General features: G+C 45.3%; 1 pseudogene; it reads right to left on the reverse strand.

Annotated features, from left to right (window-relative positions):
• Positions 1-1,255: 1,255 nt before the first annotated feature.
• LOC106595700 (tripartite motif-containing protein 16-like) lies at positions 1,256-12,753 on the reverse strand (annotated as a pseudogene).
• Between the last annotated feature and the right edge of the window lie 350 nt (positions 12,754-13,103).

Consider the following 13,103-nt stretch of genomic DNA (forward strand, 5'->3'; position numbering starts at 1 on the left):
GTCAAGTCAGCGTCACAAATTAAATAATTAAAATTAGAAAACATTGGTAAAATGTTATATTGTCATTTAAAGAATTATAGATTTACATCTCTTGAACGCAATCAACTTGCCAGATTTAAAAATAATCTTACTGGGAAATCACACTTTGCAATAATCTGAGCACTGCGCCCAGAAAAATACGCGTTGTGATACAGACTAGACGTCATGTTGGGGAGATCTAAAATCGAAAATACTATGTAAATAATCCATTACCTTTGATTCTCTTCATCAGATGTCACTTCCAGGTATCACAGGTCCATAACGAATGTAGTTTTGTTCAAAAAAGCTCATCATTTATGTCCAAAAATCTCTGTCTTGTTAGCACATGATCTAAGCCAGCCGGACTTCTCGTCATGAACGAGGGGAAAAAATATATTTACGTTCGTTCAAACATGTCAAACGTTGTATAGCATAAATCATTAGGGCCTTTTTTAACCAGAACATGAATAATATTCAAGGTGGACGAATGCATACTCTTTTATAACTTATTGGAACGAGGGTACCCAACATGAACTCGCGCGCCAGGTGTCTAATGGGACATCATCGTTCCATGGCTCTTGTTCGGTCAGATCTCCCTCCAGAAGACTCAAAACACTTTGTAAAGGCTGGTGACATCTAGTGGAAGCAATAGGAAGTGCCAAAATATTCCTCAGCCCCTGTGTTTTTCAATGGGATAGGTTTAAAGGCAATACAACACATCAGGTATCCACTTCCTGTCAGAAAATGTCTCAGGGTTTTGCCTGCCAAATGAGTTCTGTTATACTCACAGACACCATTCAAACAGTTTTAGAAACTTTAGAGTGTTTCCTATCCATATATAATAAGTATATGCATATTCTAGTTACTGGGTAGGATTAGTAACCAGATTAAATCGGGTACATTTTTTTATCCAGACGTGCAAATGCTGCCCCCTAGCCCTAACAGGTTAACCTGTTAGGGCTAGGGGGCAGTATTTACACCGCCGGATAAAAAACGGTTTCCTGGACATCTACATTGAACATTCTAAAATGCATTTTAGTCCAGGACTAGGATTAATCTGTGTCCGTCCCATATAGTTTAGTTAGTTAGTTAGTAAGTGATACTACCTGTTCAACGCCACTGAGGAGAATTACATAGAGACAGAGAACCAACTGAGAAAACATATCAATGGTTCTGAATGACAACCAAAATACATCACCACCATACATCATGATTCACGGAAATGTACAAGACTGTGTTTGATAAAAATAAGAATATTGCATTTTAATTCAACTGTACAGTCAGACAAATGATTGTACAGAAAAACAGACCATTAAATCTGGGGACCATCACCACCAGCATGACTAGTATCTATGTGGACAATACTACAGTTTAACCAGCTCAGCTATAGACTACACCAGCATGACTAGTATCTATGTGGACACTACTACAGTTTAACCAGCTCAGCAGTACCAGAGAGACTAAACCCAGGATAGAGGGGCTGAGTGAATGTGGTCTGGACTCTTGTGGAGGAGGGTCATTGTGTCAGAGACACTGTAGAAGGACAGAGTACCTGCCTTGTGATCCAGGTACACTCCTACTCTGGAGGACTGAGGGCCTGATACTTTAGTCTCAACATTATTGTGTCTGAAACAATAATCACCACTACAATACTGTAAACTCCAGGACTTGTTATTGTGTCCAAATATATTACCTCTCTCTGTTCTGCTGATGTCTTTATATGAGACTGCTGTATAAACATCACCTCTCAACTCCACCTCCCAGTAACAGCGTCCAGACAGACCCTCTCTACACAGAACCTGACAGTAGTTGGTAAATCTGTCTGGATGGTCAGGATATGGTTGGACTTGGCGTGTAGTGGTCACCTTTCTGTTCCCTTCAGACAGAGAGAGGTATGTGCCTGCTGTGTTTGGGTCCAGTGTGAGCTGACAGGAATCTGGGAAAAGAGCAGAGCATAGACCAATGAGGGGAGTCAGAACAATAAGTTAAGTCAGATACTGTATCTACCCTGTCTTTGATTAGAGCACAGCAGAGATCAAATCAGAGAAATATGAGGAGTCAGATAGATACCCAGTCTTTGATTAGATCTACTGTTGCTATATATTTCTAGAGGGATTGTTAGGAGTGTCAGTAAAAAGAGACTGTTAGTTACCTCACAATAAAGAGACTCACATTGTAACAACTGTTCTCTGGTCTTGGGCTCTGGAGGCAGTACAACATCCACTATATTCACTACAGACACACAAACACATTGACAGAGAGAGGGAATGTTATCATCATACCATATTCCACATATATATGACTAGTAAGGAACTTTCAATGGTCTAAAGTTGATGTTCTTATTATTTTCAACACACCTGTAGTGGAGATCTTGGTCCATTCTCCTTTAAGGCAGTCTTCTAGTTTCTCTCTCAGTTCAGACACAGTCTTACTCACATCTCCAAAGTACTGAAGAGGACGGACAACGATGCTGGGTAAGTCTGAAGATACACTGATACTGGAAAGAGACTGATAACTCTAGAGAGACAGAGAGAGAGAGATGGACAGAGAGAGAGAGAGGGACAGAGAGAGAGAGATAGAGAGAGAGGGACAGAGAGACAGGGACAGAGAGACAGGGACAGAGAGAGAGAGGGACAAATAGAGAGAGGGACAAATAGAGAGAGGGACAAATAGAGAGGGACAGAGAGAGAGACAGACAGAGAGAGACAGAGAGAGAGACAGACAGAGAAGGGGAGCGAGACAGAGAAAGGGAGAGAGACAGAAAGGGAGAGAGACAGAAAGGGAGAGAGACAGAAAGGGAGAGGGACAGAAAGAGAGAGAGAAAGACAGAGAGCGAGAGAGAGAGAGACGGACAGAGAGAGAAAGGGAGAGAGACATACAAAGGGAGAGAGACAGAGAAAGGGAGAGAGAGAGAGAGACGGACAGAGAGAGAGAGGGAGAGACAGGGACAGAGAGACAGACAGGACAACAATGATTGAGATGAATAGTTTTACATTAAGTTAATATCACATGTAACAAGGCAGTTTAGTTACCTGGAGGAAATGGATGTGATCCTCTGTGTGTGAGAGCTGCTCCAGCTCAGTGCTTCTCTTCCTCAGCTCAGCTATCTCCTGCTTCAGTTGCTCCAGGAGTCCTTCAGCTTGACTCACTTGAGCCTTCTCTTGGGCTCTGATCAGCTCCTTCACCTCAGAGCTCCTTCTCTCAATGGAGCGGATCAGCTCAGTGAAGATCTGATCACTGTCCTCCACTGCTGCCTGTGCAGAGCGCTGTTAAGAGAGAGAGAGAGAGAGAGAGAGAGAGAGAGAGACAGAGAGAGAGAGAGTGAGACAGTAGGCAGTATAGGTTATAGGTAGGGTTAGAGTTTCTGTACAGCACTTTGTGACATCTGCTGATGTAAAAAGGGCTTCATAAATACATTTGATTGATTGTTAGGTTCAGGGTATTTAAAGAGAAAAACTGTATGGGTTTATATCTCTCTTGCTCCTCCCTGTGGTCTTCTGTGGGTACTACATACCTCATTCACCACACTTGATAGGCTCATAATCTGAGATATCAACTGCGTCAGAGCTACAAATCAATGAGCTCCACCTATCCATTTGGTTTACAACTCAGTGAACCTGCGCAGCATTCTCTCTATTTGATGTCTACGAACCAACAGATTTCAACGATTATCAAATTACCCAGCAGCCATTAAGAAATAACATATAAAAAATTATGTTATTTCTTCATTTAACAAAAAGATTTTCTGGCTGTTTAAATCGGCCACATCTTGAAAAAGAGGACAAGGGACATGCGTTTTGTTTAGGTTTTAAACCTTTTTCTGAAATCAAATATGGTTAAACATGTTTAACGTTTGATGGCTTTGCACCAACCATCTCTTCTACTCACTAACACTGTAGGTCACTACAACGTGTAACCAGGTGAACAGTGAGCTTCCTCAACAAGTAGCTGTAACCTAGTTAATAATAAGTTACCTAAGGTAAACCTACAAGGTTAACGTGGGCTGGTCTCATTGATAACAATAGTGAAGCTGACATTGTGACGCAGAACAATGGACTGGGAATAGAACTTTCAGAAGGTGAGTTGGTGCCACAGTGTTCAATACAACTAATAGGAGCTGGCAGGGTGAAACATGACCTAAAATAAGCCCCGCTTTTCGCGTTTACTTCAAAACTACGGCAAACAGCTGGGACATATGGTAATATTATATAACTGGGCTCCTCGCCGGACGCAATGAACTAGTTTTATCAGTAAATGTGGTTAAAAATGTAGTGTCCAGCCTAGTCCTAGCCCCCGCTGCCGGCTGGTCGCGGTTGTCTACCCTAAACAAACCCTTTGTACCACCCTCCCCTGTTTAACCTTGAATTTTGTTAAGAAACAAACACGTGTCTATGAAAAGAGACACCCAAACGAGATCCACGAAACGAAAACCACTTGTAAATTGACCAAAACGAACCAACTCTTTACGGATCTGTTCGTCCGTAATAAACGGAGGCAGATTAGACACCACTACTCTTGTCGAAATCAGCACCAACACACCCCTCACATAAATCATACTGGTAACTAGCCGGGCAACAAGACTCACCTTTTACATTACCACAACCACTGCCTTGTTCATTCTGGATACAGAGTGTATATGTTCCTCTCCCACCTGTTCACTGACCATGATCAATAATTCCTCCGCACCATTCTCCAGAACGCACCTGAAGAGACAGCGTTTCTTCTCCACTCGGTTGAGGCCATCACTCCGCCCAAACAAACTACCCTACTCCCCCCTCAACTCTAACCATTTCTAAATCCTCCTACCTAACTCAGTACTTCTGAGAAAATAAAAAAGAGCCCTACTAACTTCTAATAGACCCTCCCCCATCCCCCAAATCCCTTCCAAACCCCCCAACCCCATCCAACCTCAATGACCCTACACTTCAATATTTCCCTCTCTTCAACATCCTTACAACAATATAACAACACATGCTCCACCGTTTCATTAACAATACCCTCCAGACACAAACCATTCACATGCTGTCAACCAGATGTAAGGACCAGTTCAATGTACAATGTCCTAAGCACAATCGTGTAAACACCACCTCTTCCTTCCTAATCTGACCTTTGAATCTTGGTCCAACGACCTTTAGAGGACATATAAATGCCGACCCTTGTGCTCAGAGTCCCATCTCATCTGCCACACATCTATCAAAATGTCTCTGATCTTACATTTGTCCAGTGGAACATTAATATATATTATATCTTGTTTTAAAGCTCTTTTAGCTAACTGGTCTGCAATTTCATTCCCTTCAACACCTGAATGTGCTGGGACCCAGCAGAATCTCACTACTACACCCATTCTCTCATTTCTCCATAATAACATTGATACCTACAACTGTCCAACCAAAACCACTGCCTTGTCTACTAGATTATTTCCAACAGTCATCTAGAACAGTAGCAGTGGGATGCTCAACTTCACAGCCTTGCAACCCAATAAGATAATGACAATTTATTACGTCGCATACCCAAAGGCATCTCACCTGCCTCCACTAGTAAGACACATAAAGATGTTGATTTAAATGCACCAATACATATCCTTAAAGCTATATACTGGATTCTGTCCAGCTTCTGAAGATAAGTCTTTGCCGCTGTTCCTTAAAACCTGTTGGGGCTAGGGGCCAGTATTTGCACGGCCGGATAAAAAACGTACCCGATTTAAACTGGTTATTTCTCTTGCCCAGAAACAAGAATATGCATATAGTTAGTAGATCTGCATAGAAAACACTCTAAAGTTTCTAAAACTGTTAGAATGGTGTCTGTGAGTATAACAGAACTCATATGGCAGGCCAAAACCTGAGATGATTCCATACTGGAAGGGCCCTGTCTGACAATTTGTTGTCCTTCTTTTGCCTCTCTATCGAAAATACAGCATCTGTGCTGTAACATGACATTTTCTACGCCTTCCATTCGCTCTCTAAAGCCGCCAAAAGTGGAATGGGGTGTCTGCTGTCTATGGGCGAAGAACAGCAGGAGAGTTTGTGAGTGTTCAGCCTGGGGACAGTGAGACTGAGATGCGCTTTAACCTGTTATGGATAGTATTCCGACTCCCGGTCGGAATATTATCGCTTTTTTTTTACGAGAAAATTATTGACATGCTTCGAAGTACGGTAATGGAACATTTAGAATTTTTTTTGTCACGAAATGCGCCATGCGCGTGACCCTTATTTACCATTCGGATAGTGTCTAGAACGCACAAACAAAACGCCGCTGTTGGAACATAACTATGGATTCTTTTGGACCAAACCAACATTTGTTATTGAAGTAGAAGTCCTGGGAGTGCATTCTGACGAAGACAGCAAAGGTAATAAAATGTTTCTTATAGTAAATCTGATTTTGGTGAAGGCTAAACTTGGTGGGTGTCTAAATAGCTAGCCCTGTGATGCAGGGCTATCTACTGAGAATATTGTAAAATGTGCTTTCACCGAAAATAAATTGTTATGTTTTTTGTGAACGTTTATCGTGAGTAATTTAGTAAATTCACCGGAGGTTTGCGGGGGGTATGCTAGTTCTGAACGTCACATGCTAATGTAAAAAAGCTGTTTTTTGATATAAATATGAACTTGATTGAACAAAACATGCATGTATTGTATAACATAATGTCCTAGGGTTGTCATCTGATGAAGATCATCAAAGGTTAGTGCTGCATTTAGCTGTGGTTTTGTTTTTGGTGACATTATATGCTAGCTTGAAAAATGGGTGTCTGATTATTTCTGGCTGGGTACTCTGCTGACATAATCTAATGTTTTGCTTTCGTTGTAAAGCCTTTTTGAAATCGGACAGTGTGGTTAGATAAAGGAGAGTCTTGTCTTTAAAATGGTGTAAAATAGTCATATGTTTGAAAAATTGAAGTTTTCGGATTTTCCAGGAGTTTGTATTTCGCGCCACGCCTATCATTGGATATTGGAGCAGGTGTTCCGCTAGCGGAACGTCTAGATGTAAGAGGTTAAACAACGTGAACACTATACAAAAACAAGAAAACCGACAGCCAAACAGTACTGTCAGGTGCAAACACGAAACAGAAACAATCCCCCACAAAACCCAAAGGAAAAACAGGCTCCTTATGTGTGACTCCCAATCAGCAACAATGAACTACAGCTGTGCCTGATTGAGAGCCACACACGGCCCAAAACAAAGAAATACAAAAACATAGAAAAATGAACATAGAATGCCCACCCAATGTAACACCCTGGCCTAACCAAAATAAAGAACAAAAACCCCTCTCTATGGCCAGGGCGTTACAGTACCCCCCCCCAAAAGGTGTGGACTCCGGCTGCAAAACCTGACTCTGAAGGGGAGGGTCCGGGTGGGCCTTCTTACGGCGGCGGCTCAGGTGTGGGACGTGGCCTCCGCTCCACCCTCGGCGTCGCCCACTTAGGTGGCGCCCCTGGCCACGCCGGAGGACTGGTGGGCGACCCTGACTGCGCCCGACTGGCGGGCGACCCTGGCTGCGCCCGGCTGGCGGGCGACCCTGGCAGCTCCGGGCTGGCGGGCGGCCCTGGTGGCTCCGGGCTGGTGGGCGGCCCTGGCATCTCTGGCCCAGGATTCACCAGGCTGGGGAGACATGAAGGAGGCCTGGCCCTGGGCGCAGGCACAGGACTCACCAGGATGGGGAGGCATGGAGGCCTGGCCCTGGGCGCAGGCACAGGACTCACCAGGATGGGGAGGCATGGAGGCCTGGCCCTGGGCGCTGGCACAGGACTCACCAGGCTGGCGGGCGGCTCGGGCGGCTCCGGGCTGGCGGGCGGCTCTGGCGGCTCCGGACAGGCGGGCGGCTCTGGCGGCTCCCGGACAGGCGGGCGGCTCTGGCGGCTCCCGGACAGGCGGGCGGCTCTGGCGGCTCCTGACTGGCAGGCGGCTCTGGCGGCTCCGGACTGGCGGGCGGCTCTGGCGGCTCCGGACTGGCGGGCGGCTCTGGCGGCTCTGGACTGGCGGGCGGCACTGGCCTGGCGGGCGCCTCTGGCGGCTCCGGACTGGTCCTAGGATGAGGCACAGGACGGACCAGGATGGGGAGACCCACTGGAGGCCTGGTCCTAGGAGGAGGCACAGGACAGACCAGGATGGGGAGACTCACTGGAGGCCTGGACCGAGGAGGAGGCACAGGATAATCCGGGCTGTGGGGGAGCACTGGAGTTCTGGTACTTAGGCTATTTACCCACACTCCAGGCTGAATGCCCACTTTGGCCCGGCACGAGCGGAGCGCAGGCATTGGGTGAACTGGACCCTCCCAGCGCCCTGGAGAAACGGTGCGCAGAGCCGGTGCAGGATAACCTGGACCGAAAAGGCGCACTGGAGACCAGACGCGCTGAGCCGGCACAATCGCATGGCACTTGTAGGGGGCTGGCCTATAGCGCACCGGGCTATGCACGCGCACTGGAGACACCGTGCGCTTCACAGCATAACACGGTGCCTTACCAGTACCACACTGCCTGCCGTAAGCACGGGAGTTGGCCCAGAATTCCTTCCTGGTTCCGCCACACTTCCCGTGTGCCCCCCCCAAAAAAATTTGGGGGGCTGCCTCTCATGCCTGTCACGCTCCCTTGCCTCATACCAGCACCTCTCCGCTCTCGCAGCCTCGATCTCCCACTGCGGGCGGCGATACTCCCCAGCTTGAGCCCATGGTCCTTTACCGTTCAATATCTCCTCCCATGTCCACGAGTCCTGAACGCTCTTCTCCTGGTGCTGCTCCTTCCTCCGCTGCTTGGTCCTTTTCTGGTGGGGGATTCTGTAACGGCCGTCGGAAGAGAGAGTAGACCAAGGTGCAGCGGAGTTAGTGTTCATCTTCAGGAATTTATTAAACAACGTGAACACTATACAAAAACAAGAAAACCGACAGCCAAACAGTTCTGTCAGGTGCAAACACGAAACAGAAACAATCCCCCACAAAACCTAAAGGAAAAACAGGCTCCTTATGTGTGACTCCAGCAACAACGAACTACAGCTGTGCCTGATTGGGAGCCACACACGGCCCGAAACAAAGAAATACAAAAACATAGAAAAATGAACATAGAACGCCGACCAAATGTAACACCCTGGCCTAACCAAAATAAAGAACAAAAACCCCTCTCTATGGCCAGGGCGTTACAACCTGAAACAGCTCAGTGGATTCAACACAAAGACTCTAACAGGATAACTGATATATCCTAACATGACTTTGTCGGGTAAAGACTCAAAACTCAAAAGGACTGACAGTGACTCCTCTGTTTCACCACGCTCACCACCGGGTCTGCTTCACACCAAACGGCATCACAAACACCAGGAGTCTTCAACTTCAATTGCTCCACCTCCACACTAACGCTACCCCAGAAATCACTCCTTTCAATGGTGCCCTGTTCCTAAGAGCAAAACAAGAAACAGATCTTGACCCAAGTTGCGTGACACGGAGCGACCACTCTCTCTGGATAGAAGAAACACAAACAAATATCACAAGTACACTACAGGTTACCTTCAGTGATTCATCAGCACCCAACTCCTTTCCCACCCACCCTGAAAGCACAAATAAACTCTGTTTTCACTTGAATTATAACATTTGAAATGTCTATTCCTTTGAAACTTTGGTGAGTGTAATGTGAGTGTAATGTTTACTGTTCATTTCTGATTGTTTAATTCACTTTTGTTTATTATCTATTTCACTTTCTTTGGCAATGTAAACATATGTTTCCCATGCCAATAAAGCCCTTTGAATTGAATTGAATTAAATTGAATGGAGAGAGAGAGAGAGAGAGAGAGATCCATGTTAATGTATAGGGGACATGAGTCAGTCATGGTTACTCATGGTTATGTGATGAGGTATCCCCGCCTTTCACTTGTAAATCAATGATCAGTGTGATCACGGCCCAATAGGGAATGTTCTCTTGATGTAACGGTCAAGATGTTGGTTTATCCCACGGTAGACCTGGGTTCATATCCCGTCAGTTACATTAACTTAAGCAGTCTATTCTCTGAAAGGGGTCCAGACAGCCTGTTCCCAACCGTGGGGTCAGTTGGATTGGAGAGGGGCCCCTCTACCTCTCTCTGACTGGAGGAGAGAAGTGAAATGGTATGTCTCCTCTGGTCAACAATACTCACCTTGAGAGACTCCACAGCCTGTTGCAGCTCCTTCAGCTTCTTCTCTCTCTCCTGGAATCTCTGCTGGACCTTCTGCTGACTCATCCCCAGCTGCCTCTGTGGAGAATCACTCTTCAATGAGCTATCAAGCTTTATTTGTCCAGTAGATCAATAGTATAGTAATGTGACATAGGGCCCATAGAATATAAGGATACAAATATTGAGGAAGTGTCTGTGTGAAAATATATTATTATGTAGTCATGTGAATGATTATAGTTTTAACAGAACACAAATCAGGGCGCTGATTGGGTGTTTGATAAGGAATGATAATGGTGTTTGATAACAAATGATAATGAAGTTTGATAACAAATGATAATGATGTTTGACTTGTTGATTTCTAGCTTGAAATATACTTATTCATGTTACCATACTATAACGTATTGATGACTTTACATGTATAAGGAATGTATATGTTGGGGTCAATGAAGGGTGGATAGGAACTTGGTGTATGGAAAGTTACTGAGAGAGAAAAGGGGAAGTGCTGAAATATTCTGTTCAAACATGTTATTGTTGAATATAAATGTTCCTAAAGAGGGAGACAAAGGGCAACTAGTTTCAGTTTCTGATAAGGCAGGCCAGCTGCAAAACTAGAGAGGAGCCAGGAATTCAACAGTCTAGTTAGTCTCTGATAAGGCAGGCCAGCTGCAGAACTAGAGAGGAGACAGGAATTCAACAGTCTAGTTAGTCTCTGATAAGGCAGGCCAGCTGCAGAACTAGGGAGGAGCCAGGAATTCAACAGTCTAGTTAGTCTCTGATAAGGCAGGCCAGCTGCAGAACTAAGGAGGAGACAGGAATTCGTCTCAAGTTCAAGTCAACAGATGAAGTGAGAAGAAACCTCTGGAAGGGGGGCCAGAGGGGCCCACCCCAACGACCCTCCTACTACAGTCTTATCTCACACACACTTCCACACCCACCAAGGTTCTAGCATCAGGCAGGGCCATGACTACACCAGTGACAGGAACCAATTAAGTTCCTGTCTAGCAACACAGATGTATTGGCCGTCTAGATGTGTAAGAAGTTGATTTCGCCTAGTATGAGGTTATAAAAATATGTTCTTGTGTCTTTGTCTTTGCAGCTGTCTGACCCAGTGGGTGAATAATCTTGGTTTGAGTCTTTAAAAAACTGTGATAAATGTTTTGTTTTTTTACCTTTATTTAACTAGGCAGTCAGTTAAGAACAAATTCTTATTTTCTTTTTAACCACCTTTTTCATAGTATCCAATTAGTAGTAGTTACAGTCTTGTCGCTGCAACTGGTCAGGAGATGCGAAGGTCAAGAGCCATGCGTCCTCCGAAACACAACCAAGCCACACTGCTTCTTGACACAACGCACATGCAACCCGGAAGCCAGCCGCACCAATGTGTCAGAGGAAACACCGTGCAACCTGGTCAGCATGTACTGCACCCAGCCCGCCACAGGAGTAGCTAGTGCGCAATGAGACAAGGATATCCCTGCCGGCCTAACCTTCCCTAACCCGAAAACGCTCCGCAAATTGTGCGCCACCCCACGCTCCTCCCAGTCACAGCTGCAACAGAGCCTGGGCTCAAACCCAGAGTCTCTTGTGGCACAGCTAGCACTGCCTTAGACCCCTGTGCCAGCCAGGAAGCCCATAGAAATTCTTATTTTCAATGACAGCCTAGGAACAGTGAGTTAACTGCCTTGTTCAGGGGCAGAACAACAGATATGTACCTTGTCAGCTCAGGGATTTGATCTTGCAACCTTTCGGTTACTAGTTCAACGCTCTAACCACTAGGCTACACTGCCACCCTGGAATCTGGGTTAACATATCTATAAACTCAAGTTTGTGTTCATATTTGTTCTGCCCTGGATTGATTTCACTTGAATGATCTCATATTCACACAGCCTTAGTTCCTACTGTATCATTAATTCCTTGTTTATCAGACAGTCACCAACAAGTTGTTCTGGTCTTACCTGTTTCTCAGTCCTCTCTGCTGCAGCTGACACTGTATCATGGCCTTTATGCTCATCCATTGTACACAGCAGACAGATACACTGCTGATCGGTACAACAGTAAACCTCTAGCAGTTTGTCATGATAAGAACAGATCTTCTCCTGTAGTTGTGCAGTGGCTTTGACCAGCTTGTGCTTCTTCAAAGCAGGAAATTCATAGTGAGATTGGAGGTGAGTCTCACAGTAAGAGGCCAGACACACCAAACAGGACATGAGGGCTTTCTGCTTTCTGGTCCCAGTGCAGAAATCACACGCCACATCTCCAGGTCCAGCATAGCACCGAGCAGGAGGGGGAGCAGCCAATAGTCTTGTCTTCTTCAGTTCCTCCACCATATCAGCCAACATGTTATTTTTCCTCAGATTAGGCCTTGGAATGAAAGTCTCTCTGCACTGAGGACAGCTATAGACCCCTTTCAGAACATCCTGATCCCAGCAGCCCTCAATACAGCTCCTACAGTAATTGTGTCCACAGGGGATGGTGACTGGTTCCTTCAGTAGATCCAGACAGACAGAACAACAGAACTGGCCCTGGTCTAGCAGAACTCCCTTCTGAGCCATTTTGATGGTTGTTCACTCTCACACAGACAGACGACACAGAGACTCAGATATGTTTTGTTTCCACAGAAGGTATTTTTTGGGAGGTATGGACTTTCTGGTTCTGCCAGATAGGTGAGTTTAGAGGGAGGGAAGGAGGGAGGGGTTAGAGGAAGAGAGAGAGAGAACTGTATGCAACGTTGAGAAGGAGACAAATATTTTAGTTCCTAGGTTAGGCCCCTTAATATTAAATAGAGTGGTTAGAATATATAAAGGGTAACAGTTTCTATGAAGTACATATTCTAATTATTTTAATGACCTTTAAAATGGCTATTTATACACTTATGTGTTATAACACTGATTATAAGTGTCTATAATAATTCTTAAGTGGTTGTAATGAGGGGACTTGATATTGATCCAATGTTCTGTAGT

The sequence above is a fragment of the Salmo salar genome, unplaced genomic scaffold, assembly GCF_905237065.1.
Source record: "Salmo salar unplaced genomic scaffold, Ssal_v3.1, whole genome shotgun sequence".
NCBI lineage: Eukaryota > Metazoa > Chordata > Actinopteri > Salmoniformes > Salmonidae > Salmo > Salmo salar.